Source organism: Desmodus rotundus, chromosome 6, assembly GCF_022682495.2.
Source record: "Desmodus rotundus isolate HL8 chromosome 6, HLdesRot8A.1, whole genome shotgun sequence".
Classification (NCBI taxonomy): domain Eukaryota; kingdom Metazoa; phylum Chordata; class Mammalia; order Chiroptera; family Phyllostomidae; genus Desmodus; species Desmodus rotundus.
In genome coordinates this window covers 33,076,987-33,104,096 of record NC_071392.1, presented here as the reverse complement: position 1 = coordinate 33,104,096, position 27,110 = coordinate 33,076,987, and positions in this window count along the sequence as shown.

Below are 27,110 nucleotides of genomic sequence, written 5' to 3'. Positions count from 1 at the left end.
GAGGCAACTGATTGATGTTTCTCTCTCACATCAATGTTTCTCTGCCTCCCTTCCCCTCTCTCTAAAAATAAGTAAATAAAATAGTTTTTAAAAAGAAAGAAAAAGAAATTCCTTGTTTTTTAAATCCAAAGTAACAACACTGTTCAAGGGGCTTTTGAAAACATTAGAAAGCAGATTTGCTATTTTCCTGTGAGATCCAACTGCATTGCAATAGTGAAAAGACCCCAACTATATGAACTTCTGCTGTACTGTCATACCACGTAGTCATGGAGGCGGGAGCTTGTCGATTTGCAGCAGTGGAGGATGACTTCCAGTTCCTGGCCTCTCAGTTGCCCATCATACCATTCAAATACTACACATTCCTTCAGGGCCAGGATGGCCATACCCCACTTTCAGCACCACTGCCAAGAAATGAATACCCCTGGCTCTTAACAGAGCAAAAATAACCACTTAAAAGTATTTAGTCTAAGGGAGAGTCATGAAATGCAGCCAATCACACAAGCACATACGCAGTCTGCTAAAAGCAGAACAAATGGGCTACTTCTCGGGGCCTCGCCAAAGCAAAGCCTTGAGTGGTGGGTAAAGTCAAATATGGTCTTGGAGAATGGATTTCATACTTTTGAAAGAAAGCTCTGTAAGAATTTTAAACATGAAGGGAAATCATGGCATGCATTGAATAATATACAGCAGATTTAAAAATGCCCTAAATATTCCTGGTACTTGGGTTGTCATAAATTCTACAGACATCTCTAATTAAAGGCACTTTTTCATTAGTAGCACCCAGAAAATGACCACAAATGGTATTTTTGTTGCAATTTGAAACTTTCGTAGAATAGTATAAATTCTACATAGAGTTGTAAGATTTTAAAAAATGTAACCCAAGGACATTGGCATGTTTATTGTTCCCTTTAATTTAGTTTAAAACCAAAACTAATATATATACTCACATGATTTTTTTAAAAAGCAAAGCATCAAAATTCCTGATGGTTTAATTTTAATTTCTAAAAATGTTAAATATACAAATAATGTATTCTGCAAGGACACAAAAGAAACCTCTGCCCTGGCTGGGTGGGCCAGTTCATCGTCCTGTGTGCCAGATGGTTGTGGGTTTGATCCCCAGTCGGGGTGCGTGCAGGAGACAACCAATGACGTTTCTCTCTCACACTGACGTTTCTCTCTCTCGCTCTCACTCTCTCTCTTAAATCAATAAACATACTCTCAGGTGAGGATTAAAAAATTACTTAAAAGAAAGAAACTGCCAATAGCAGGCTCTAATAATGGTCATTAAACAGAGTATAATTGCTAAAGAAGACTCACAGGGTCCAGAATGACAATGCTTAAAAATTTATGGTGTTTTGCAGGAAGAGGATACAATAGATGCTCCAGATGATATGTCGCCAGGGAAATGCGAATTAAAACAACAGTTAATACCACTGCACATCTATCGGCGCGGCCAAAATCTGAAACACTGACAGCACCAAATGCTGCCAAAGATGCGCAGCAACAGGAACTCTCGCTCACTGTTGAGGTGAATGTGAGATGGAACGGCCACATTGGAAGACAGTTGGGCGGTTTCTTACAAAACTAAACATATCCCTACCACACAGTCTAGCTATGATGGCCCTTGGTATTTACAGAAAGGAGTTAAACACTGATGTTCACGCAAAAATCTTCCCGTACATGTTTACCCCGGCTTCCTTTATAATTCCCGAAGCTGGAAGCAGCCAAGATGTTGTCCAGCAGGTGAATGGATGAACTAGTAAATTCAGACATTAGACCACTATCCAAGCTAAAAAGAAAGGAGCTACCAAGCCACAGAACCAACCTAAATGCGTATTACTAAGTGAAAGAAGCCAATCTGAAAGAGCAAAACTAGGGAGACAGAAAGATCAAAGGTTGCCCGGCCCCAGGCCGGAGGGAAGGGGTGCGCGCAGACAGAGCCCGGAGCTATTCACGGCAGTGAAAATCCTCTGAACCACACGACAGTGGTGGACACCTGCGCTCTGTGCATTGAGGGTGCACGCCACCACGAGTGACCCCGGAGGTGACCGAAGGCATTGCGTCACCATGATGTGTCAAAGCAGGTCCATTACTTGTAGCAAATCTATGGCTCCAGACGGCCAAGCCGGCCATGGGGGGCTCCCGCCTGTGTGGGCACTGGAATGTGCGAGAAATCTCTTTCCCTGTCTCTCAATTTTGCGGTGAATCTAAAACTGCTCTTAAAAAGTCTTTATTAAAAAAAAAATTTGAAGGCAGAAGTTCAAAAAATCAAGTAGAGCCCGTCTAAATGTCTACAAAATTCTGATATTTTTTAATGAAGGTAAAATGTCTGGCATTTTTTGAGGGGATACATACAGCAAGGGCACTAAATAAGGATGTGCACCTCAACCAGAGCCCGCCTCACCGCGAGGACTCCGGGGGGCTGGTTATGGGCTGGCTCCTCTTCCCCCTCTGGAAGGTGCACTTTCTCTCCTGGGTCAGGAACCACAATAGGTGCACAGAACGCATTGGAACCAGAAAGCCTAAAATGGAGTCTCAGCTGGGTTGCTCATTTGTTTTTTAAATTTTCAGTATGGAGGTATAATCCTACTACATAATCAGCCTCAACACTGGAGCCCTCCCGGGGTCTCACTGTAATTAACGAACAATGCTGACAAGATACACAAACCACCTCCAAACTCCTGGTCCATGTGTACAAAGTAACACTCGGTCTGTGTGTTTCCTGCCTTGACCAGGAGTCTGTGCAGTGCCCGTACATTTCCTATTTCAGGAGGAAACCTCAGGCTAATTCCAGTCCTGCTGGTGTAGCCCTCACAGCACAAGCAGTTTCTTTGGCAGAAGGAATCAGGATATTGACCAGTGGGGTGATTTTGCTTTTCTTTTTGACACTTTCTTCCTGGGCAGAGCTCTAGCACTTTGAGGAAGTACCTTCTTGCACAGAGACCACAGCTATACACACCAGTAGATACCATCTACTCTCAGTGAAATTATTTCCATCTACACTGGAAAGAATTGTTGTGAATAAATTCATGCACAATTGTCATGAAAAGCCTTGCTAGTAGAAGGCAGGACTCCTTCCTACTTGGTGACCTCCAGAATAATTAAAGATTCCATTTCATCAACATTTAACTTCAGTCTTCTGTTTTAGAAAAATCATTCTCAGCACATCAGTGGAGCACGGGAGCACTTTACAGCAGATCATTTAACCCAGAATGAGATGAGGAATCTCTAAAAAAAAGCTTATTCACTCCAAACACTAAGCTGCTGAACATAAGAATAATTAAGACCCGATCAAAACTCTGGCACTGCCGCCTCTCCATTCTTTCTTCATCCATAAACCAAAGCTCAAGTTTAAATTTGTAAATCCCATTATTAATAATAATGTTGCATAGTGAGGAGAATTACATGTCCCGGTGTCCACCTCAGAGATGTGGGGGGAATTCAGAAGGAACAGTTAAAGCTGAGTAAGGAATAACAAGAGGGGTACAGAAAGGCTACCCCAATTCGTGCCGTCCAGGAACTTTAACTTGCCCTATGCTTGCCCTGTACTTCACACATCATGAGTGTGGGTCACCTAAAACCCAGGTCCCAACCGAGGTCTCATGCTGAATGAAATCCCGATTCAGCTGGTAGAGCGTTTTGATAGTCTACTGTCGTTGTTCTAGAAAACTTAAAGCTGGTTTGTGATTTACTTTTGTCTCTTAGGTTGTTTACTTTTTAATTACTATGATTTGTAGCTGAGTGAAAAATAATGGCAGTTTAATTAGTTCAAGTTCCAGCTGGGGGTTTTTGTTTGTTTGTTTTTAGTTTAGGGTTCATAGTTTGGCTCCCAGTCCTTCTTAATTCACTATACTGTTTTAAATAGCAAAATGTGAGACTCCCAAAAATGCTTTTAGGAAATACTGACCTAGTGACATCACTTCTTAAAGCAAATTAGTCTTTCTGGAATGTCTGTAAAGAAAAAAGTAAAATTCTGAAACTACCTGCTTGGTGAACAAAGAAATTTTCTACATAAAATGAGAAGTGGGGGAAACTATTAAATAGCTCAAGGAACAATTAGAAAACTTGTCTTTAGTCAGAACATTTACTCCCACACAGGACATTCCCTATTCTTAGGGTTAAAACTTTCACTCTGTCTCTTTAATTCCCACCAAAGAGAGTGAATAATAATACAATCAGTAATAATAATAATAATGCTAGTGAACGAGTGACATTACTAGGGACACTAACTCCACTTGTACACTAATTGTACAAGTAAACCAACTACAAATTTTAATACGACAAAAATTAATGGTAACATTATTTGCAACACGCCTTGCATCTTGTCAAAACACACAGTGTCAAGACGCCGTGGGTGAGAGTTGCAGAAGGCATTGTATCATCCCAGGGCTGATGAGCATGCCTTAGGAATGAAGCAGAATCTAAGAACCCCCAGGAGGCATTTGATGGGATGTTTTGTATGGCTTTTAAGGTAAAGTATTGATAGGAATAAACCAGTAGAGTAAGAGGAATTGATAATATAAAAGAAAGAAGGGAGAACTATAGAGGCAAAGTTTTGAGAAGACAAAAAGAAATGGGATCACCCAGGGAACAGAGTGTGGTGTCCCTGACTTTGGTAGGAACACGGACACCCCAGGTAGCAGCAAAGCAAAAAAAAAAACAAAGCAAAAAAAAAAAACAAACCAATAATGCATGTGAGTGGATAGAGCTGGAGATGTGAGTATAAACCGTTCTAATCTGATGGCTCTGTGAAGTGTCAGGGGCAACTGTCAGCACAGAATGAGCCAGAAAGGGGCAGCAAGTAAATATTCAAGGGGAATGTGGAGGATTACTCGGCATTTGAGATTTGAGTCCCCCACCCTCTGTTCAGAGGTTCTCGCCCATAGGTTAATGTGTCATTGGATAGTCCGCCACTGATGAAGGCTTGGCAATGAGCCCTTTCCATTCTTTTCCCTGCTTGCTAGAGTGGAGGTCTCTCTTGCCTTCTGTTCCTCTCCTCCTTTGCCATCTGAGTTCCTCTTTCTCTCTCCACTCCCACCCTGTTAGTCTTTAAATCTCTTTGAAAGAAGAAAACAAAAAGCCACTCTTAGCAAACACATTTTTAAAATGTTCTGGCTCGGTGTTCCTCCTTCTATTTTTCTTCCTTTTCTTTTCCCTGCATACCCCTCCCTCCCTTTCCTGAGAATTCAGGAATAAAACAATTGGGTGGGACGGAGCAAGGGAGGTATCCGTGCTGGAAGCGGGACCAGTGGCAAAGCCTAAGCAAGCTGAGGAGGACATTCACATCAGGGACGTGGGTACAAATTCTCTAGGAAACTTACATTTCTAATAAGTGTAAGTTTTTTAGACACTTGGAGTGAACGTAAAATGAAAGAGAGATGAAATCATGGGAGAAAGCACAAACTCTACGGGGGTCCTGACTAGCATGATGACAGAAAGAACCTTTGGAGAAAATGATGCTAAGACTAGCTAACATATATAGCCATAGGGTCATACATTCCAGGACACCCCAGCAGGTATTGGGAGTCCAGACTCCCCGGGTACCTGAAAAGATCCCCAAAGAGCCAGAGTGCTCATTGAAGTCCTCCTCCCCTGTGGAGAGATGCTAGAGAATTTCAGTGGTGCTGTAGCCCTGCCCCTTCCTAAATATAGGCACTTGGGGCAAGAGGCAAATGGTCCAGGCCAAGGTACCCAGTTAGCACAAAAGGCATGCTCTGAGACTAGGCGCGAGGACTGATGGAACGCTGCTCCACTGCAAAGGCGAGGGCAGCGTGAGAGAGCAAGAAGGCATCTATCCTGAGACATGTCAATAGCAAATCTTTTTTACTAAAAGAAGTCGCCACTCAAGATGACACATAACTGGAATACATCAAACTGCCCATTCTGGTAAATAGCTTGCCAGGGGCATAATTTTCTCAAATTGCATCCATTTTTATGACTAAGTGGGGCACTTGGAAGCAGCTCTGATTCTCAAGACTAAGCAGAGCTGCTGTTCCTTCTGTGTAAAAGCCTCTTCTTTCAGTGCAGCCACCACCATGTCCCGATGATGTCATAGCACCCCTCTGTCCACCCTCACCCCCCACAATAGGCCCTGAAGGCCCCAGGAACCTGATAGCTCAGTTCTGGAAATGCTGCTCCTCTACCTAAAACCCAGCAGCCCGTCACTTCAGCAGTTAGCCCAACCCTCCGCTCTCCCCGCCATAAATAAGCAGCATCCCTTCCCCAGCTGTCTGCCTCTCCCTCAATCCGCGTGAATTAAACAAGGCTTCAGAAAGAAAACGAGACAATGTTTTTCAGTTAAAGTGACTTAGATCACCTCGTTATTTTTCATTTATATGTAACGTGACCACATTTGAGACAGCTATTAAGCTACAGACTGTCAACTCCAAACCTACCCCCTCTACACTCAGCTTTGTGGTGCTGGGTCTGGGCCTCTGCAAATGTCTTTCACTTCTGCCGGCTGAGTCTCTTAGAAGCTTCCAGTAGCAGATACTACAGGAGACTAGAGGCTGCAGGAGAGAGAAGAGACTTATTCCAGGTTACCTGGTGGACTCTGAATGCAAAGGATCACGGAGCACTGATTGCACTGCCGCAGGCACAGGGCAAAGAACGTCAAGGAGTATCAACAGCCTCTAGCGCTGAAGAGGCAAGGAAAGGATTCTCCCCGAGAGTGTTCAGAGGGGCGCAGCCCGGGCAACAACTTGGCTTCAGACTCTGGTCTCCAGAACTGTGGCAGAGTGCTCTGCTCCTGTTTCAAGCCATCAGGTTTGTAGTAATTAGTTACGGCAGTCCTAGGAAACTAATTCGGTTCCCCGAAGATAACAACATAGCACAATTGCAAAACAGTGTTCTGACAACATTGTTAAATAAATCCAGATTTGGGGGGGGGGGGGAAATAGCAGCCATAGGACATGTATTTTTGTCTCCAGGTAGGAAAAGGACTAGAGCAATATAGACTCATTTGTCCTATTTCAAAATAGTTTTTAAAGTACAAAAGTTATTACTGTTTAGTTGGTTTTTTTTTAAACCAAAAACCAAGTTACTTGAGAGTTTCAAGAACTGCAAAGCCCTTCAAAATTAGTGAATCATTAAATGCATGTAGCTAATCAATTCCTTTTAATAATGACTGGTTTTCCAAAAACAAAAAATCTGCAGCTGCATTGACACCCACTCGGGTGACGTGCTACACTCCATTATGAACACCAGCCTCCAGCGATTCCAATAATCCCAGTGATATTTTTTGTTCACTACCTATATAGCTTTTCACCCCGAAATCTTTCAAATCAGACAGTGTTATTGCAAAATAAGTGAAAGAAACTGAACTACAACTGTCTCCTTAATAAAAGAAAGGAGAGAATTTTCTAGCATTTATCACAATGTGGACAATTTAAAACCCTCTGAAACTGTTTTTTTTCTTTTACTCATCAAACACATGAAAAGTAATTTGCCTAAAAGTAAAGAAAAATTGCAAAAGAAATAGCAATTGACTTTATAGCCTCTTTCAACTTATGATACCTTTGTGTTTCAAAACTTATAAAGGGTCTAGATGTTATCATCCTGGGCTGGATCTGGAGATCATCTAAAGACTCAGTGTTCTGCCTTTCAGTGTTGATCTCAACTTTGAAACATTCTCACATTTCAGAGACATCTTGGTTTCTTAACCTATTATATCTGTCAACTAAAGAAGTAAATAACCTAATTTTGCTTTTTATTTTTTTAATGCTTGGTGCTTCAAATAGGATATCAGATAGGAATGAGTTAACTTAATATTGAGAAAAATATTTTATATAATGATAAATTATACTCTAATATTCCCAGAGGTCATTGGTTTCCAAGGCCAAGACTAACTAGAAGCTCTGAGAGACCTCCCCGTTCTGCTACCACCAGACCTCGTGCATCTGGCACTCTGGTCTCACAGGAAGTAGGAAAGCTCTCCAGGTATCCTCCTCCACAATACATAAACAAACTGACCGAGCATCCAGACCTGAGCTTTAAACAGCAAATAATGGTGGGAATGGGTTCATTAGGAGCCCAAAGACTAAACCAAACTGCCCCAGGCCATGGCTGGAAATGCCAGGCAACAGCCAGAAGTGGGGGGGGGTGGTACCTGAGCTGCTGGGTATGAGTACATGGGGACCAGAGTAGCAGACAGCCCCATTGTGCCAGCAGACTAGGAAAGGACAAAGTTACCCACAGATGCCAGAGACCCAGGAACACAGCTATACACTAATCCCTGGGCAGTGTAAGATGAATCTGAGACTACTCTGATACCAAACACTTGAGGAGAAAGGTATTTGTGAGGTCTTCATGTCTCCTCACAGATATTTATTAGTTGCAAGGAGTGGAGGAAAGGTGTAAGTTTAGTGTGGATAAATCAAGTAATCAAAATTACTCCACCTATGAGGTAGAGATGGGTATATATGACCTCTGTGTGTGATACCATGAGAAAAATATGACATCACCTATCCAGCACTAGGGCAGAGAATTAGAAAATGGTGTTAAGATGGTATTTAAAATAGCACCAGAAAACTACAAAATAGATATTACAAATGATGTGTTATAGAACTTTGATGAAAACATTGAAGTAGACTTAAATCAGTGGAGATGTATCCCCATGCTCATGGATGGGAAGTCTTCATAGCATAAAAATGCCAGTTCTCTTCAAATTGATTTATAAATTGAATGCATTGCCCATCAAAATGCCAATGGGGCTTTTTATAGAATTTAAAAATTGGTTCTGACATTTCTATGGAAGAGCAGAGAGCTAAGAACAACACTTCAGGAGAAAGGAGATGTGCCCCATCACGTACACGGACTCATCAGAATGCTGTAAAGGCAATAGGACGTTAGCATAAGGAAAGAAAACCTGACCGATGGGAAAGGGCAGAACCCAGAAATAAGCCCAAACTACACATGGAGTTTTGATAGGTGGCAGAGGTGACAGACTGTTCAGTGGAAAAGGAAGGACTGTGTTAACAAAGGGAGCTTTAGAAAAAAAAGATTATCCATATAAAAATAAATAGAATTTTTAACCTCACCCCAAACATAAAAGTCAGCTTCAGGTGCATTAAAACATGAATGTTCAAAGCAAGCTTTTAAAAAACTGGAAGAAAACTGTAGTTAATATTTTTCTGTCCTTGATGTGGAAGGACAGACAGAAAATTCTCCCTCTCAAAAGAATAAAACATGATGGAATTGATTAAATTAATATCAAACTCTTTTATTCGCCAAAGACACTTCAATAAAAATGAAATGTCAAGCTAAAACTTAGAGAAAATATCAACAACACATAAAACTGACAGAGGATTAATTAGTATTAAAATATATATAGATTCCCCAGAAACCAATAAGGAAAAACACAAAATACGTATGGTTCAGTTTACTTTGTTTTTTAACCTAATAAAAGAGCTTACGGCTTTATAACTCTATATAGTATTCTGGGACGTGCCATTTTGACTCTCCACTGGGTTATTCATTCGTTTTGTTGGTTACAGCCCATATTTGTTCATTATCACTCTCTTATCCCATTATATTATGATCTACAAGGCCTGTCCAGGAAGTATCCAGCCATGTACTATGAAAAATAGAGACATTTACTGAAGATACAAGACACATTGTACACAGGACAATGACATTCAGTCCCCTTCAAAGAAGGCACCTTGGGACCTTACACTATTCTCCCAATCGCCATCAGCTGCCCCATCGTATTTTCCTCAATCTTATCAACTGTCTGAAATCTCTTCCCTTTCAAAGGTGATTTTAGTTTTGGGAAAAGCCAGAAGTCACAAGCCACCATATCTAGACTGTAGGGCAGCTGAGTCACCTGGGTGACTTGATGTTTCACCACAAAACTCTACAGGAGACACAACGCATGAGCGGGCACATTGCTGTGATGAAGCTGCCAGTCACCAGTTGCCCATAGCTGTGGCCTTCTGACTCATCCAAGGAGAAATGTTCAAGCTTAATGCAAAATGTGATACAGACTTGTTGCTCTACTCAGTCAATCATTTTGAAAGTGACGGCCACACAGTACACACGCTCACTCAATGGCGTCTACCACCCCCACAGACTAGAAGAGTGAGGTCGTCATTGTTCACACATGTGCATTCCAGTTACTGATGTAACCTGGCATGCTCCTTAGCTGCCAGGTTACATCAGGGTCACACAAACCATTCTCATTATGTTAACAATGGTTGGACTTTTTCTGGACCAGATAACACAGTTTATTTATCTATTTTTTGATGGGCATTTATATTTTTTTGCAGTATGAACACAGTGATCACGCATATTAGTCCACATTTCTCAAGTGAGAAGTTCTGTAGCCTCGGAGCAGAGCTACTGGGTTATAAAGTGTGTTTATATGCAGCTTTACAAGAAAAAGCCACACTCTTTTCAAAGTTGCTATGCCACCAGAAATATAAAGGAATCACATTCATTTCCATTGTCATCAATATTTTATATCTCCAGATTTCTTGTTTTGTTTTTTCCCCAAATTAGTTGAGAATTATATTTTATGTTTCTGATTTGAATTTTCTGAATTACCAGTATTATTGAGCATTTCTTCCTATATTTATTCTTAATAAATGTTCTTCTATAAAACATCTATTTATATCCTTTGACTATTAACATGGTGGGGCAAAAGAAGGTTTACAGTTGCTTATATGGAAAATAATATAGTAATTAATAAATAGTAATACAAGGATAAACTCTGTGTTTTTTGTACTCACAACTGTAAACCTACTTTTGCCCCAACCTGTATATCATGTCTGGCCAATGCCTTCAAGTCTGCATGTGGGAGGCATGTGGATAAAAGCGTTCAAGGTCAGGGTAGCCCAGCTGCTGTGAACTGCGGGGAAATCTCAGTGATAGTGAAGACCGTGCCAAGCTGCCTCACTGGAGTGGTGGGGAGGGAAATGAAACTGCAGGAACAGAAAGTGTTCCGCACTCTGTGTCCAGCAAGAGCTGTCACCTTTTCACATTGCTCCCTTATGTGTTCTCACTAGCCTAGGATGATTCCTAAAATGCTTGTTGTTGGATGTGGTATAACAACAGTAGCGAGATGAGATGTAGGCTTTTAGATTTAGTCAACTGTTGGCATTTACCAGGACGTTGTAGGGCCATTCGAAAAAGTTCAAATTCTTAACTAATAACATAGCCACGGAATTTGTTGACTTTTTTGAGGACCGCAGTTTGTAGTTCTGGCCTCTCTCACTCCATCAGTGTTTCTCAAAATGTACAGAATCACCTGGGGACTTGTGGAAACCATAGTTTCCCTAACCCCACATCCGGTCTGCTGAATTCAAATCTGTCTGGGTTGTTTTTTTTTTCAAACACTTTGAATGATTCTTATGCACACTACAATTTGAGAAGTACTACGCATGTTATTCCAATTTATATCTGAACAAAATTATGAACCTCCCCGAACTTGTTTGCAAAGAGATGCAGTTACGAATGTAATAAGTGAAAATGCCCAGGCTCTGATAACTGCCTACAACAGAAGCAGCAGAGAAGACCTGGAGATGCCTCTTTTTATTGGCCCACCTGCTCTGCATTCTCTTTCTTCCTCCCCTTATCAATACATAACAACTATGAACTATAAAAGAAATAGGAAACAAGCAAAAGACTCTTTTGAAACAGTTTGTCTTGTGTTGAATAGTACCCTGAATGTTGTGAAAACTTGATAGGACTTAAAAAAAAAAACTCAAGTGAACAGAATTTTATTAATCATAACAGTCCTTGGTTGGAGACACATATCATCACTGGGCTACGTATGACACCCTCCTCCAAAAGGATCCCTTCAAATGGAAGAACTAGAAATGTATTAATAACTTCCATTTACTTCCATGTGCTTCTCCTATTCCATTTCCATAGATTCCCCCGCTACATGTACACACTATCCTAAATTTTGTCATCCTTTGTTTTTTTTGGAAAGTACTATGCCGTGTATTTATATACCAAATAATACACAGGGTGAGGTAAAAGTAGGTTTACCATTGTGAGTATGCAAAACACAGTTTATTCTTGTATTATTATTTATTACTATATTATTTTTCATGTGAACAACTGTAAACCCACTTTTGCCCCATGCTGTACACTGACAGACTATTACCTTCCATTGGGCAGTGACACCATCCAAGCGGCCCCAGCACTGGCCTTGGCCATGGCCCCCAGCTTTGCACTTAATAGTGTCTAGGAATGAAAAGGCAGATAGATTCTGGCTACACCATGTATCTGGCACCCATCCCTATACCCATAAAATCTCTAAGAAGCAAGCCTTTGCTGATCATTTCTTGTAAAAACATACCAGAATAATGTTTTCAGGGAATAAAAGATGTCTGGTACATTTCACTTTTTATAAACAGCAGAGTGAGACATGCTTTCTACTTCTGTAACTGTGTTTCTAACCTTACTCTACACATCACTACAATCGACTGTTTCTTCCTTTCATCAGTCATATTCTAAAAGCTTTAACTGAATCTGACTGGCATCCTTATAAGGAAAGATTTGGAACAGTAATGCATATAGAAAAAGACTACAGCAAGAAGGCAGCCATCTGCAAGCCAAGGAGAGAGACCTCAGAGAAACCAGACCTGCCAACACCTTGATCCTGAACTTGTAGCTTCCAGAACTGTGAGAAAATAAATTTGTTATTAAAGTCTGTGCTGTTTTGTTACAGCAGCCCCAGGAAAGGAACACACTGCCAGGTAAACCCTCTCAGCTCTCCTGGGAAGAAGGCACTTTTCCTGGGCCACTTCTCCAACACCGGCTATTAATTCTACCCACAACCCCAACACACCTACAGCCTCTAATCCTCCTTCATCCTGCTTTTCCACTCTTTCCTCCACTTCTTAGGGTTGCCATAACAAAATAAAACAAAAGGGCTGACTTAAAACAGGGAAATTTTTTCTTTCACAGTTCTGCAGGTTAGAAGTCCAAAGTCAAGGGCATCAGGATGATGCTCCCTTTGAGACTCTTTAAGTAGCACACTTCCTTGTCACTTCCTTGTTGATCCTTGGCATTCCCTGGCTTGTAGCCACATTACCTGGATACCTCTGTCATCACGTGGAGTTTTCCCTGTGCTTCTCTGACTCATGGCATTTTCCTCTTCTTATATGGGCACCAGTCATATTGGATTCAGGACCAGCCTAACGACTTCATCTTAACTTGGTTGCATTTACAAAGAGCCTGTTTCCAAATAAGGTCACATTCACATGTACCAGGAGTTAAGGACTTCAATGGATCTTTTTGGAGAATACAGTTTAATCCATAACACTACCCAACTCAGGAAAGATTTAGATTTTCAGTCCCACCTCTGTGAGACAAAAGATTGCTCAGTAATGTACCACCTTATGTTTTTTTCCTTCCTTCGTTCCCTAAGTCCCTTTTCTGTCACTCTCACTGCCCTGGGATCGCATAACCAATAGAGCATTATCCCCTAAGCTCCACCCTAGTCTCTGTTTTCCAAGGACTCTAAACATAGTCCTACGTAATATCTGGTGCAAAACTGGATGTAGAATATGCCTTCTGATTGATAGAAAAGGTAAACAAAAGGCAAACAGGCATCATGCTGCTTATTCAAAGACCCCAGAACAATTTTTGAGCTCAATACATAAGTCAATTACAAACACCCATCAACATTAGCATTTTCAGTGGTGTAGCAGGGTGAGGAAAAGTATGTTCACATGAGGCTATTTTTCCCATTTGAAAGAAAATAACACAATTAATCACAAGTCCATTTTTTACAGATTTTTTTCTTATGAGGAAAAATTAATAAAACGAAACATCCAAGGTACCTATCTAACATTTAATTACATAACCAACTAAAATCTAGGAAAAGAGCATCAGAAACTATTAAACATATCTTAAAATCCACCAGCACACAGCAAACCCTGAACTTCATCCAGCTGCCTCCTATGTCTAGCTCCCACCCTTCAAACTGTGAACAGTCAGCTGAATTTCAAAATGGAATTATGCAAGTGTGATTTCCTCTGCTTGCTTCTCATGAAAAGACATAAAAATGAAAATGGATTGGTAGAGATGGTAGGAACAGTCAGGTGAATGCAAAATACTGCCATCAATTTCATTGTTTTAGGAAGCAATGGGCATGGCGGGCACAATCAGGCTCCACAGAGAAGAAAAATTATTTCAGCTGTGGCCACCATGAAAAATGAGATATCAAGGAACAAGGCAGCAATTTTGCACAAGGAAATGAATGTACTTTCTTTATAAACAAATCTGCAGGAGGATCGGAAATTTTAAGTAAAAGGACTAAGAGAAGAGATGCTTGGAGACGCCCTTGACGTTTCTCTAACCACCACAGAATCTCGCCAGAGCAAACTCTTCAAACTCTTCATGGCTTACATGCCATGGGGGCTGCTGTGATAAGAGCCATTTCAATAATTGTTTTGCTGATTACTTTGAAGATTAAAAAAAACAAGAAAATGAAAATATTGCTCGTGTGACATAAACTGTTAATTGAGCTTTAAATTCTTCCTCTTTGATGCACTGTGGCCAGTATCACTGAAAACCAAATGTGGGTTAATAACACAAGAGATAAATAAGTATATATCTTGAAAAATTAGAGAGTATGGTCAGCATTGAACCCTGGGATTGTCTCTGGGAGTTAAAAGGCAGAATCCTTCCTATTAAGGGAGTCCACAGTTATTTATACAAGGTAGTAAATAAACTGTTAAAGTCCCAAAAAAAGGCTGTTACTGTACAACTTCATTTACTTTTATTAGTATTTGGAGCTACACTCTCTTTAGTTCTGAATCAGATATTCTGTTCCCAATTTGGGAGATTCCTTGTCTTTAAGGCTGTTTGTTCAATAACACTTCTACTGTGCTCTAACCAGACATCCTATCTGTGAACTTCTTCTCTCTTAGGATAAAATGATCCTTTTTTTTTGGAGAGAGAGTGGGGGCGGGGACATCAACTTGTTGCACTTATTGATGCATTCATTGATTTGTTTAGAGTATGTGCCCTAACCAGGAATCAAACCCACAACCTTGGCATGAGCCACTGGCCAGAGCCAGGATAAAATTATTTTTAATAAGCTGCCCGTGTCGCTCCCCTCATTCCATGGTAACACTAGCAATGGGATACAAGCCAGGATCTGAAGAACTTTCAACCATCTCAGGGAGCTAATTATTTTAAAGACAGCACTATTCCAAGATTTTTCTCTTTCTTCATCAGAACTGAAATATTTTGTTGCATTTTTATTTGAGGTCTTGCCTCATTTCCAGCTACAATGGATTATGGTAGGTGAAATAAGTAAATGTTTATGTAATTCTAGCTAATGTATTACCTTTATTAAGAAAATAATAGTCTAACAATTTAAAAGACCGATTTTCATCACCACGGAATCCAAGTGGTAGGAAATTTTTGGTCAGGGGCCCCTTTCTCTTCTCTAATTATAAAACCTGGAAGGTTGCCCAGCTGACCAATGAACAGTGCCAGTCCTGGGTTACAGAAACAATTTAATTAAAAGCGTGGGCCAACATAACAGCAATTTAAACAGCCAGGTAATGCATTGCAAGGGTCAGACTCTGGACCTCCAGTATCCACCAGTTACAAAAGCAAATGACTGTACGGTCACTGTATTGCAGCTTTTATTGCCAAGGTTGTTATACATAAATATATTTCAATACTTATTTTGTCCCCCTCAAATTGCCATCACATTGCTAAACAGCAAGAACATTCGGACCAGAAAATTGAGTTATTTTTTATAAGTAAAGTTAAGTGGACAGCTGCTACAGGATTAATACATTCCCTTGATTTATTTTTTATTTACAGATGCACATTTTCATTAGCTGGGATTTGAACAGAATGGATTTTTACAACAAAAGCAAAAAGCAGCCCAATTCTGGCTTTTATACACAGATGGGCTTCTCTCTGTCTCCTTGGACAGTTTTGAGTGTATCTTCTTCCAACACAGCCCAGATGCATCTATTTGTAATGTTCAGCTTGCAGCCTTGGGGCAGGGTACATAATTTCCCTCCCTAATCTGCAGAGCAAATCTCAGATTCAATGTGTTTTCTGTGTAGATGCAAGAGAGTCTCAGAGAATTGGGCTGGAAATGCAGAGCATTTTTGCCCTTTCTCCTATGTAAATTAAGGCATTTCATGCCTCTGTGATGATTTCTTCAGTTATCTGTCTATTTGCTACAATGATTTCCTGAATGGCTTTAGGATGTATTACTTCCTCTCGCCTTAGAAACCAGTTAATGAAGTATCCTCTAATACTCTGAAATGTTGACTCTCAGACTTCGAACCACAATCGTTATAAATAACCATGGATTCTCAAAATGCTTTATATGTGGGATATATTCTCACTGACCTGTCTGATTTGTTTGGGGGCCCAAGCAATGTTTGATAATTGAATAAATGCACTGTAGATGTGGCAGAGAGCTTGGAATCTCTATCCAGTCCTTCTTTAGCTTTGGGGATGGTGCTGCCAAGTATCTTCAGGAGTTCTGGTTGAGAATTTTACTGAAATTTCTAACTGTGTTAGGGTAACAATACAGTACTCCATACTGTTTAAAAATTTGTAGGAGGCAGTGCCACTGGCCAGGCCAAGACAGTCAATAGGCGTCAGAATGACTGAAGGTAAATACCTGGAGCCCTGGTTGGAGGCAAGAACCCCCGGGGTCCTCTTGATTACAGGATCACAGGCTGCAGAACACACCTGAGCCCTGACCCCAGGTTTGTGCTCTGCCTTCTTCCCGTTCTTATCCCTCACCAGGCAGGCAGAACTGGGGTAGCAGGTAAGCCCTGCCCACGCCATACTTTTAGCCATATCCATGTGCCTAAAGGAAAACAGGGAACATGGTTGAAAAGTAAGATAGGAATTAAACCATTAGCAAAGCCACCAGGACATGGTCCCCAGTCCCTCTCACCCTTGGACGCTTCCAACCCCATTGTCCGAAACACAGATTTTTACTTTCACCTGGCACGTGCTTGTCCATATTTATGGGTGAGTGAGTTACCACTAAGTAAAGACAAATTAGTTTTAAATCTGAAACTATAAAATGTTTGTTTGTTGGATTACATTTCCCAGTCATTTTACCAACAAGGTGGTAAGCAGGGTTTTTACCCAAAAACAGTCAGAGTGCCGGGGAGTCTCCCTGACTGGCCATGGTGGCAGCAGAGGGAGGCTCTAACACAGAGCCAACGGAAAGCTAGATATCACAGGAAAAGCTAGTGAGATAATGGGATTAAAAAAGCCCCCCCCCATCCTTGCTGGGGGCAGGAAGATGAGATGGTCTTTGAGAGTGGAGTCCACCTTTCTCCCAGGTCACGTGGCATCTCAACAAAATCTCTTTCCTTTTACACCAGCATCTGCCTCACAAGTTTGGCTTTTGTGGTGGCAGGTAGCCAAACTTCTGTTTTGGTTTGGTTACGGGATGATTTAGGAAAGTAAAAGAGCATCAGCTCTTTCCAGGCCAAATGTAGAAAAAGACTTAAAATGATGCTCCCAAGCACTGATGGTGGCCCTGACTCCAGCAAACACGAATGAGCACTAACCTTTCAAACATCAGTGGTGAGAAAGAAAACTCGGTTCCCCATTAAAAATGTATTACACAGCTAGAAGGCTCAAGTTTACAAATGCTTCCAGGTATGTACTCCAAGTTTCAACCCAGAGTGTACTTTCTAACAATTCATCTGATTTGTTGACACCTTACATACCATATTGTCACACTCAGTTTTGACAAAGCGAATGGTTAAGTCACAATTTAAAGGGGCCTTCTTATCAACTCCTGTAGAAATAATCCTCTTTGAACTTACCTTCATTTTAGATGCAATATTTGTTGTGTGGCATTTATAGACAGTGATTGTGCTTAGGTTTTATCTGCCCAATTTTTTAACTTAGCATGAGTTCTGAGATTCACCTCTGCTTAGCTAAGGCAATCAGAGAATAAAAACAAATACATAAATAAAAAGGATTTTTTTTCATAGTAATACCAACACAGCCTTAACTGGAGTGGAGGGAGTCAAGCAGCCATAATAATAAAAGTAGCAAACATTAGCAATCTGCTTCATAGCATGAAATAAAATGCATTTTAGTAAAAACATGAACACTACTGCAACTGTAATTTTTCACATAGCTGTGATAAAAGAACAATAAAAGTGATAAGGCATAACAATTCCTGAGTAAACACACGTATAAAATGAAGTGGAAGTTCAGACCTAAAGGGTTCTGTTTTACTTGCAGACTCCAAACATACCATGGCTGGTGCTTTCATATTTTTTTTAACAACTATCAATTTTGTTCACTTGTACAATTTAATGGATGCTAGGAGCTTCCAAAAAATATGTTGCATTAAGACATACTTTCCCTTAGCCTATGCATTTGACATCTTGTCACTTTGTAACATTATACACCTTGAATAGATATCCTGTCTATTGTCTCTTGATAGGAAAAAAAAAAAAAAACAGCAAAAGCAGTACCAATGAATCTTTCCTATGCAGGAAAAAAGCACTTCATTCCCTTAGAAATTATGTGATTCTGTCCCTGCCTCTTAAAAACCTGAGCCTTCCCCAAGATAATAGAACACCTCTTTAATCATTAGAACACACAGATGTTTATCCAGCAATGGGAACAATTATTTTATAAAATAGAAACATACCTTCCAAAATGTATTTTGGTCAAACAACTGATTTTTAAAGCACTTAACTGACAAAATGTACTTTTAAAAAGGTGACTATATATTTTCATAAGTATTTATCAAACCTCTGTAGGATAATCTGTGACCTTTGGATCAAGGCTTGGTTAAAGAGCACAGATGAACCCCAAACTGAGTATTTCTCCCATAGAAGCAAATAGCTACCCTACCAGCCACGTGAAGTTTGCGAACTATTACATCCAGGAGCCATAAAATGCACGCTGCCACCTTCTAATTGCCTTTACCCTTGACCTGGCACAAGATATTTATTCATTCATTCGTTTTTTAACAAACATATACAAAGAGCCTCCTATGGGAGGCGCTGTCACAGCCTGGATCACTGTGGCAGAGCCACCTGTTCAACAAAGCTCTGGGTCCCTAGCCCACACTGTCTAGGAAAGTGTCATCTAGTCAGAGGCTGTATCCCCTTGTCTGTCTTTGTGCCCTGCTGTGACCAGGTGACGGCGGAATGTGAGCAGAAGAGAAGGGAACCCTTTCCAGCCCAGCTGGTTAAGCAGCACGGGTGCTGTCTCTACACTCTTGTCCTTACATGGCATCCTTGGGAGCCACGTGGGGTTTTTGTTTTTGTTTTTTTAATTAGGCTTGACATACAATATTATATTAGTTGCAGGTGTGCAACACAGGAATTCCATATTTACATATTTTAAGATGTGAACGCCACACCATCTGTGTCGCAGGAGACAGCGCCCCGAGATGGAAAGAGCCTGGTTGCTACATCGCCATCCAGAAGGCCGCCTGTCAGAGAACACGCTGGAGCGTTCTGCGAGTGAGAATAAACTCCACCGTTTTAACCGATTATGATTTGGGGGTTTATGTTATGATAACTAACACAATCATATATAATAATCTTGTTCTCAGGAGCTTACCTCTAACAAGAGAGGTAGCTACTTAATAACTTTTGAGGGACAAAATCAGATGTATTTGTACAGGATAATAAGAGTGATAGGCAAGTAACCAGAAATTACGGTTTGGTGGTACACATGCATCCGAGCATGGCTGTGAAAGCAGCCGACACAAAATCATAAATACACTTAAAACTGTGAGGTTTTTTTGTGATTGCGTGTTGCAGTGTGTTTAATGTATGCCCAGAGACAACTCTTCTTCTTCCAGTGTGGCCCAGAGATGCCAAAAGGTTGGACACCCCTGGTTTAGAAATTATCAACATAGTAAAATTAAGGGATCAGGATTTCAAAGGAGGACAGGATGACTTAAATCTAGAGTTAGTAGAAAAGGCCTCATGCAGACAGAGCTCTTTTCATTTGATTTCCAAGATGGGCAGCATTGTGACAAGGAAGAAGAGAAGCTGAAAGGCATTTCAGGCAGAGGAAATGTGTGATCAAGCAGGAAGGAAATAAAGTGTCATGATTTGGGAATAGTGAGTCATCTGCCTAAAGAACTATAGCTAGCCCAAAAGTAGCCATGAAATGGTTAAAAAGAACCTCCCAAGTGGCTGCAGTTCCCCACTTATTAATAACCTGACATGTGAATTATAAAGCCATAGTTTTAACACTGTGAAGGGATCAAGACATTAGAGGAGAGTCATTTCATCTTAAAAGTTTTCCTCTTCTTTCCAAAACCCCAGGAGCTACGATATCTTTCTCACTATTGGAAACAATGAGAGAACAATGCCGGGATGTCAAAGGTCTGAAAGGTCCCAGAACAGAAAGTAGCAAAGCACACATCCAGTTAGCTCCAATATATATATAAAAAAAAAAAGAAAGAAATGATTGCCCTAGACATTGACAGTCCTCTAGAGACAGAAATCCTCCAGTCCCCGAAGTGAATGGAATCGTGCAGTTGTCAGCAAGGACAAGGCGAATAGTCTGACATGGATTAATCACAAAGCCTTCTTCAGCCTTATGGAGGAAACCAAAGACTCTGATCTAATATTCAAAGATCTAATATATCAGCATTCTATCAGAGATTGGCATGGTTCACCAAGGGTGACCAGGAAACCAAGATGGTGAGAGACGGGGAAAATAATGGCTAAGGAGTTCCCCAACCTTGTTTAGAAAGGATTGAAAATTAAAGTGAGAACCCCATGATACAATAATTGTTCTTAAATATCCCTTTTTGTTTCAGTTAGTAATTTACAAAATTATTAATGTTTTTTATTCCATAGTATATATGCTCAGTTTTAAAGAATGATTCTTTAAGAAATTCTTTAATTGACACATAATGGACTATTTAAAAACGATGCTTATCTAGAAAGTAAATATGCATTGCATTTTAGTTCACATGCAGTATTTCCCATTTATTTAAAAATGTTCATTGACAAATAATTCTGCTTCTCTGCAAAAGGCCAGAAAGGCCTTGCTTACAAAAGAGAGAATTTTCTTTATTCAAGGTTCATCTTTGTCAAGGGTACAGAAGAGACCTACTGCTATGAACGTAATGTTTATTGCCCCTCTCCCCCAAAACAAATTCCTATGTTGAACCCCTATCCACCAGGCATTGGAGGGGAGGGCTTTGGGAGATTAAGATTAGACGAGGTCCTGGGGGTGAGCACCCATGAATGGGATTAGAGGTTTTATAAGAGTCAGCGAACCAGCTCCCTCTCTCCGCTCTCTGCCAAGTGAAGGCACCATGACAAGTCAGGAGTGTGCAGCCCGAAGAAGGGTTCTCACCAGACCTACAGCGTGCTCACACTCAGATCTCAGACTTCCAGTATCGGGAACTGTGAAAAAGAAATTTCTGTTGTTTATCAGCCATCCAGCCTTTGTATTATTTTGTCGGAGCAGCCCACACTAAGAGACCTACCCAAACATAAACCATTTCCTACTACCTCTTTTTTAGAAGTCTGAATCTGTATAAAGAAAAATATTTCCTTGCTTTTGTTTGCCTCTGTAAAGACAGACACAGTTTTCAATTTCTTTTGCTGACATTTGGTGTCTTAGTGTTCAGTGTTATTTGTTCAGCCTCTCTTGGGCTGGACAAAAGCAGTTAGGGGCTCATTGCCAAGCACTGTGTGAAAACTGTGAAACGAAGGTGTGGAGTGAGCAAACGCAGCAACCCTGACAGCTTCCTTCAGCAGCTTGGCGGCAGCTCTGTGCACCGGGGCTAACCGTGCGGACCTGGCTCCCATCGCCCACTGCGTTCTTCAGCAGGGTCCCCAGGTCTTGTGTTCTTCTGGCACTTCTCTCACCGTGTGCTACAATAACTTGCAAGAAAACCAAGGGAGACTAATGGCGGGGAAATCGGGACAACTATAAACTGAACAGCAATAAAAAAAAAGAAAGAAAATAAGTTTTGGATAAATGTATATAATGCTCTGTAAAGAACTATTCATTTACATTGATGCAAATGTCAAAGGGAGACAAAAAATACCCCCTTTCTACACAGATCAGTGGCTCTTTTCTGTCTCACATAGTTTTCTAGAAAATCTAACATATGTCAGGCTGAAGATTCTTTTAGATAGCAAAGAAAGGAGGTGTACTCTGAGCATGAAAAATCGTTTTTCGGAAACCTTAATTCTTTCTAAAATGGAAGACTATTGGAAATCAAACTAGCACAATGCATTTTCTTAAGAACATTTTTGTGAAAAAAAATAACAATAATTGAACTCAAAGACCTAAACCTGAATAGACTGTTCTCTTTGATAATCTGTTACTCCACACGCTTCCCTGGGTCTTCTCTCCTTTCCAAACCACCTTCCCCCAGGTTATCCTCCGGAGAGTCAGGAGAACAGGCCACCTGGAAATACAGCCCTCCTGGCGCCACTCTGGTTACATTAACTCAGCAGCTACTTAATGCCGGCTGTGGACAAAGCACATAACTCACAACATAATCTCTTTTCTTTTTAACACACCAACCTCAATTCCCATCTCTCCCTCCTTCTTATACTGCAGTAATAATGACTTAACTTTGATTCATATTTATATACCATGCAAACTAATGGGGGGCAAAATTTCAGGTTCCCCTCTAATTGTTCACTGTGTTTGCTTTGAGTGGGATGGATCTTTCTTCCTTTGTTCATTGGGTGAGCTCCTATTCATCTTCCACACCTCTGTACCAGCCAGAGTGCAATGTGGAAAACAAAAGCCACTCTGGACGTGCCTGACAGGAAGGCATTTAGTGCAGGAAATGAAGTGCCAACAACACTGTGGAAAGGGCTAGAGGTGCATGAGTCAGGGGCCAAGAGTAAGCTTACAGGTCATGGCACCGCAGGTGTAATCCAAAAATGGAGAGCTGCTGCTGAGCCTCAGAGGTCAGAAAGCTACAAAAACCACCGCCAATGTTGCAGCTGCTGCAGCAGCAAGGCTGATGCCTTGGCAGTGAAACAGGGAGTCTGAGCACCTTCAAACCAATGTTTGCTGGATCCTTGTTATGTCATCACTGCTACAGGAAAATTTATTCTCCCCGGCTTTGCAAATTTTCACAACAGCATCTCATTACAGTTTTTAACCTTCTAACCTCTGTAAAGGTGTAGGGACATTAAAGAGAAGACACATGCTAAGTGTTAGTAAGTAATATCAGGCATTATAATCCTCTGTTAAGCTCCTGTCTGGACTTTTCACCCTAAGAGTCTTGGTTAATTACTCCCTCTGCCATATCACCTCTTTACTGAGTCTAGGCATCTACGACCTTGGTAGGCCTACCTGCTGTAATATGTGTGGATACATGTACAGTTCATGGATTATAAAGACCTGATTATTATTGTATCATCTATGTTTAATCCCCCATGCCTAGCACAGTCTCTGGCACACAATATGCTTTGCACATTTTATTTCACCACATATTATTAAGTAGTACTTTAATTTGTAAAAAATATCAACTTTCAGCCCTGGCTGGTGTGTCTCAGTGGGTTGAACACTGGACTGCAAAGCAAAGGGTCACCAGTTCGATTCCCAGTCAGGACACATGCCTGGGTTGCAGGCCAGGTGCCCAGTACATACGAGAAGCAACCACACATTGATGTTTCTCTCCCTTTCTTTCTCCATCCCTCCCCCTCTCTCTAAAAATAAATAAATAAAATCTTTAAAAAATATATCAACTTTCAAAAGGGAAATTTTCTTTCAGTAGGTTCAAAAAAATATGGAGTTGATAAGTGGTGACATTCAACTCTATTTAGAATTCAGTAAATTCTCCTTTTCTTAGAAGAGCTCTTAGGATGTTATTCAATTAAAAATGCAAATTTTAAGATTCTTTGGTCCTAGTATTCTACTCATTGTACTCTCTAGTGATCAATTTGCTCATCCCAATAGAGAATAGAAAATCAGGCATTTTATTGCATTTATGTAAATTATACTTCATTTATACATTGTGTTAAATAACCTCTAGACATACTTATAAGCCTCACAAGTAAAAACACAGTAAGCAATTTGAATTTATGTTCTAATCTAAACTAAGTGTCAAAAGAATGTTGAAATAAGATTCAGAATACATTTTATGTTCCACTTACAGTAATTTCTTCATACACACAATAGCTAAAGAATGTCTATATCTAGCTTCTTACATGCCTGGAGTAGGCTGATCTACTTTCACAATGCAGCCTAGGTATAGTCCTGTGATTCTGAACCACCAGGTCACATTTTAAAAAAGAAAAAAAAGCCTAAAGACACACAGTATTCCTCTGGACTCCATACAAACACCCAGTCATCCAATGGAGGCTTGATTAGATCGAAAACTAAAATATACTCAAATGAGCTGTCTTTTTAACTGCTAAGCTAGAAATGTTTTATGTAAAATTATGCTATGTACTAAGATAATATTGTATGGCTAAAGAAGAATTTTCTTTCCAGTTTTACTTGATTTCAATAATAAGAATTAAAAGTAAAATCAGCCCTGGCTGGTGTAGCTCAGTGGATTGAGCATGGGCCTACAACCAAAGGGTTACAGGTTCGATTCCCAGGCAGAGCACATGCCTGGGTTGCAGTCTAGGTCCCCAGTTGGGGATGCATGAAAGGCAACCACACACTGATGTTTCTCTCCCTCTCTTTTTCCTTCCCTTCCCCTCTCTCTAAAAATAAATAAATAAAATCTTTTTTTTTAAAAAAGTAAAATCAGACTAGAGAGAAATTAAGAGAAGACATTGCAATTATCAGTAAAGAAATTAACTATAGGGCATATAACTTTACTATTAGCTCTCGGGTGCTTTTAAATGTTTCTCCTGATTTTTACAAATCAAGCAAATGAGGGGCCTAGAACTTATGCTGAGAATATCAAAGAAATAGAATTCATCCATGTTATAGACTAAATGTTGTGTCTTCCCAAAATCTGAAACCTTAACCCCCAGTATAAACATATTTGGAGATGGAGCCTCTGATGAGATAATTAACATTGAATGAGGTCATGGAGCCAACTGGGTGGGGTTGATGGAAAATTAATCTGATAGGATTAGTGTCCCTATAAGAAGAAACACCAGAAAACAAGCTCTCTTCTAGAGTCTTAGAGGAAAGGCCATGTGAGAATTGAGTAAGAAGAGAGCCATCTGCAAGCCAGGAAGAGAGCCCCCATCAGAAACAGCAACCCTGGCACCATGGCCTCAGACTGCTGGCCTCCAGAACTATGAGAAAACACATTCCTGTTGTTTGAACCACCAGCGGTATTCTGTTACGGCAGCCTGAGTTGACTAACATAATCAGCAAGCCACCCAAGATTCTCCCCCCTCCTGCTCTCATCCAGATACTCATCATACCTTTACCAAAAAGCTGATGGCACAGGAAGCAGCACATGGAAAGAAGGTGAAAAGCACTAAAGTCCTTATGCACTTCTATTAAGGAGAATACCAAACACACATTAGGTTGGCCAAAAAGTTTGTTTGGGTTTTTTTCTGTAAGGTGGCTCTAGTAGCACTTAGTTGTCTTTAACTTCATTTGAAACAATTTTGTTAGATTGTATTGTAACAGCTGTCATATCAGTGTGCATTCAAAAAAGATCAAAATTGGTGAATTCTTGTATAGCCATTTTAATATTGAAGATGGAAGAAAATAAGCAACATTTTCTGCATATTATGCTTTATCATTTCAAGAAAGATAAAAATACAACTGAAATGCAAAAAAGAAATGTTTGTGCAGTGAATAGAGAAGGTGCTGTGACTGATCGAACTTGTCAAATGTGGTTTGCGAAGTTTCGTGCTAGAGATTTATCGCAGACAATGCTCCATGATCGGGTAGACCAGTTGAAGTTGATAACAACCAAGTCGAGACATTAATTGAGAACAATGAGAACAATCGATGGTATACCATGCAGCAGATAGCTGACAGACTCAAAATATCCAAATCAATAAAGTTATTGCTGAAAGTGAAAAACGTGTCCTTTATTTTATGGAAAAAACTAACAAATTTTTGACCAACCCAATACTTTGTCCCTCGGAGATTTCTCACACTTAAGGCTACTCCTGATACAGATATTTATACTGATAAAGTTATTGTTACACAGATTTCACATGCATAAGAACACTGTGGAAAAAATATTTATGTTTCTCAAATGTGGTAGAAAAGAAAGATGGTCCTAGCAATATCTTTTTCATCACCATTTTCCTCTTTCACTTCTGCTCACACATAATGGTTGTGCTCCCAACCCTCTCCTGCCCTACAAAAAAACCCCAAAACTTCCCCCAGCGTTTTTCTCTAGTTTCCTTTTTCTTCCTAATTCTCCATCACCAAAATCTCAAATATTGACTTGTCCAACATAACCCATAAGAACATCAGGCCAGAGTACATTTCAAATTTCAAATGAGTAAAGAAATTCAAGAAATTTGAATTTGATACCAGGTAATTTACATTTTGCCACACTTGTTAACCCTGGATCAGCTACATGGTGCTAAAGCTCTCTGCCCCCGTAGCCTGAGGCTTCCAAGTGCCTCTCTCCTTTATGACCACGATATCCTCTCAGCAGAGCCAATGGGGATTTTGAACTTATTTTTGTGAAGAAAGTTACATCTGTTTAGGTTGGTAGCTTTCATTTGTGTGGCTCTATGGCACCTCTATGTGCCACTATAACTTCTGCTACGTTTCCAGGCAGTAAGTCACGAGAGATACTACCTCTTATTCATTTCATACTTAGCATCCTCTGAGTCGTGTAAGCTCAAATACACAGAGTCTTAAGAATCAACAGCCAGGGTTATAATTCGTATTTTGGCAATAAACATGATAATTTATGGGAAACATAATATTTGTGTTCAGTTTCACTATCAAGATAGAAAAAGGAAAAAATGCCTCTTCTACCTTTCACTAAATCATACATGTAAGGTATCTAAAATACATACCACATGAGAAACACAGTACACAGACATTAAGTAGTCACAGGCTTCTTGCTTGAAATGTAAGGCAAAGTACATGGAACTTGAAGTATGTGGAAATAGCAAAATCCATAGCTTTGAGGGGAAATAAGCAACATTAGTCCCAAGAGAAATGGACAAGTCAAATAACCAAGGAAGAGGGAAATTATTACAGCAAAAAATAAAAGAGAAATTATTACAGCA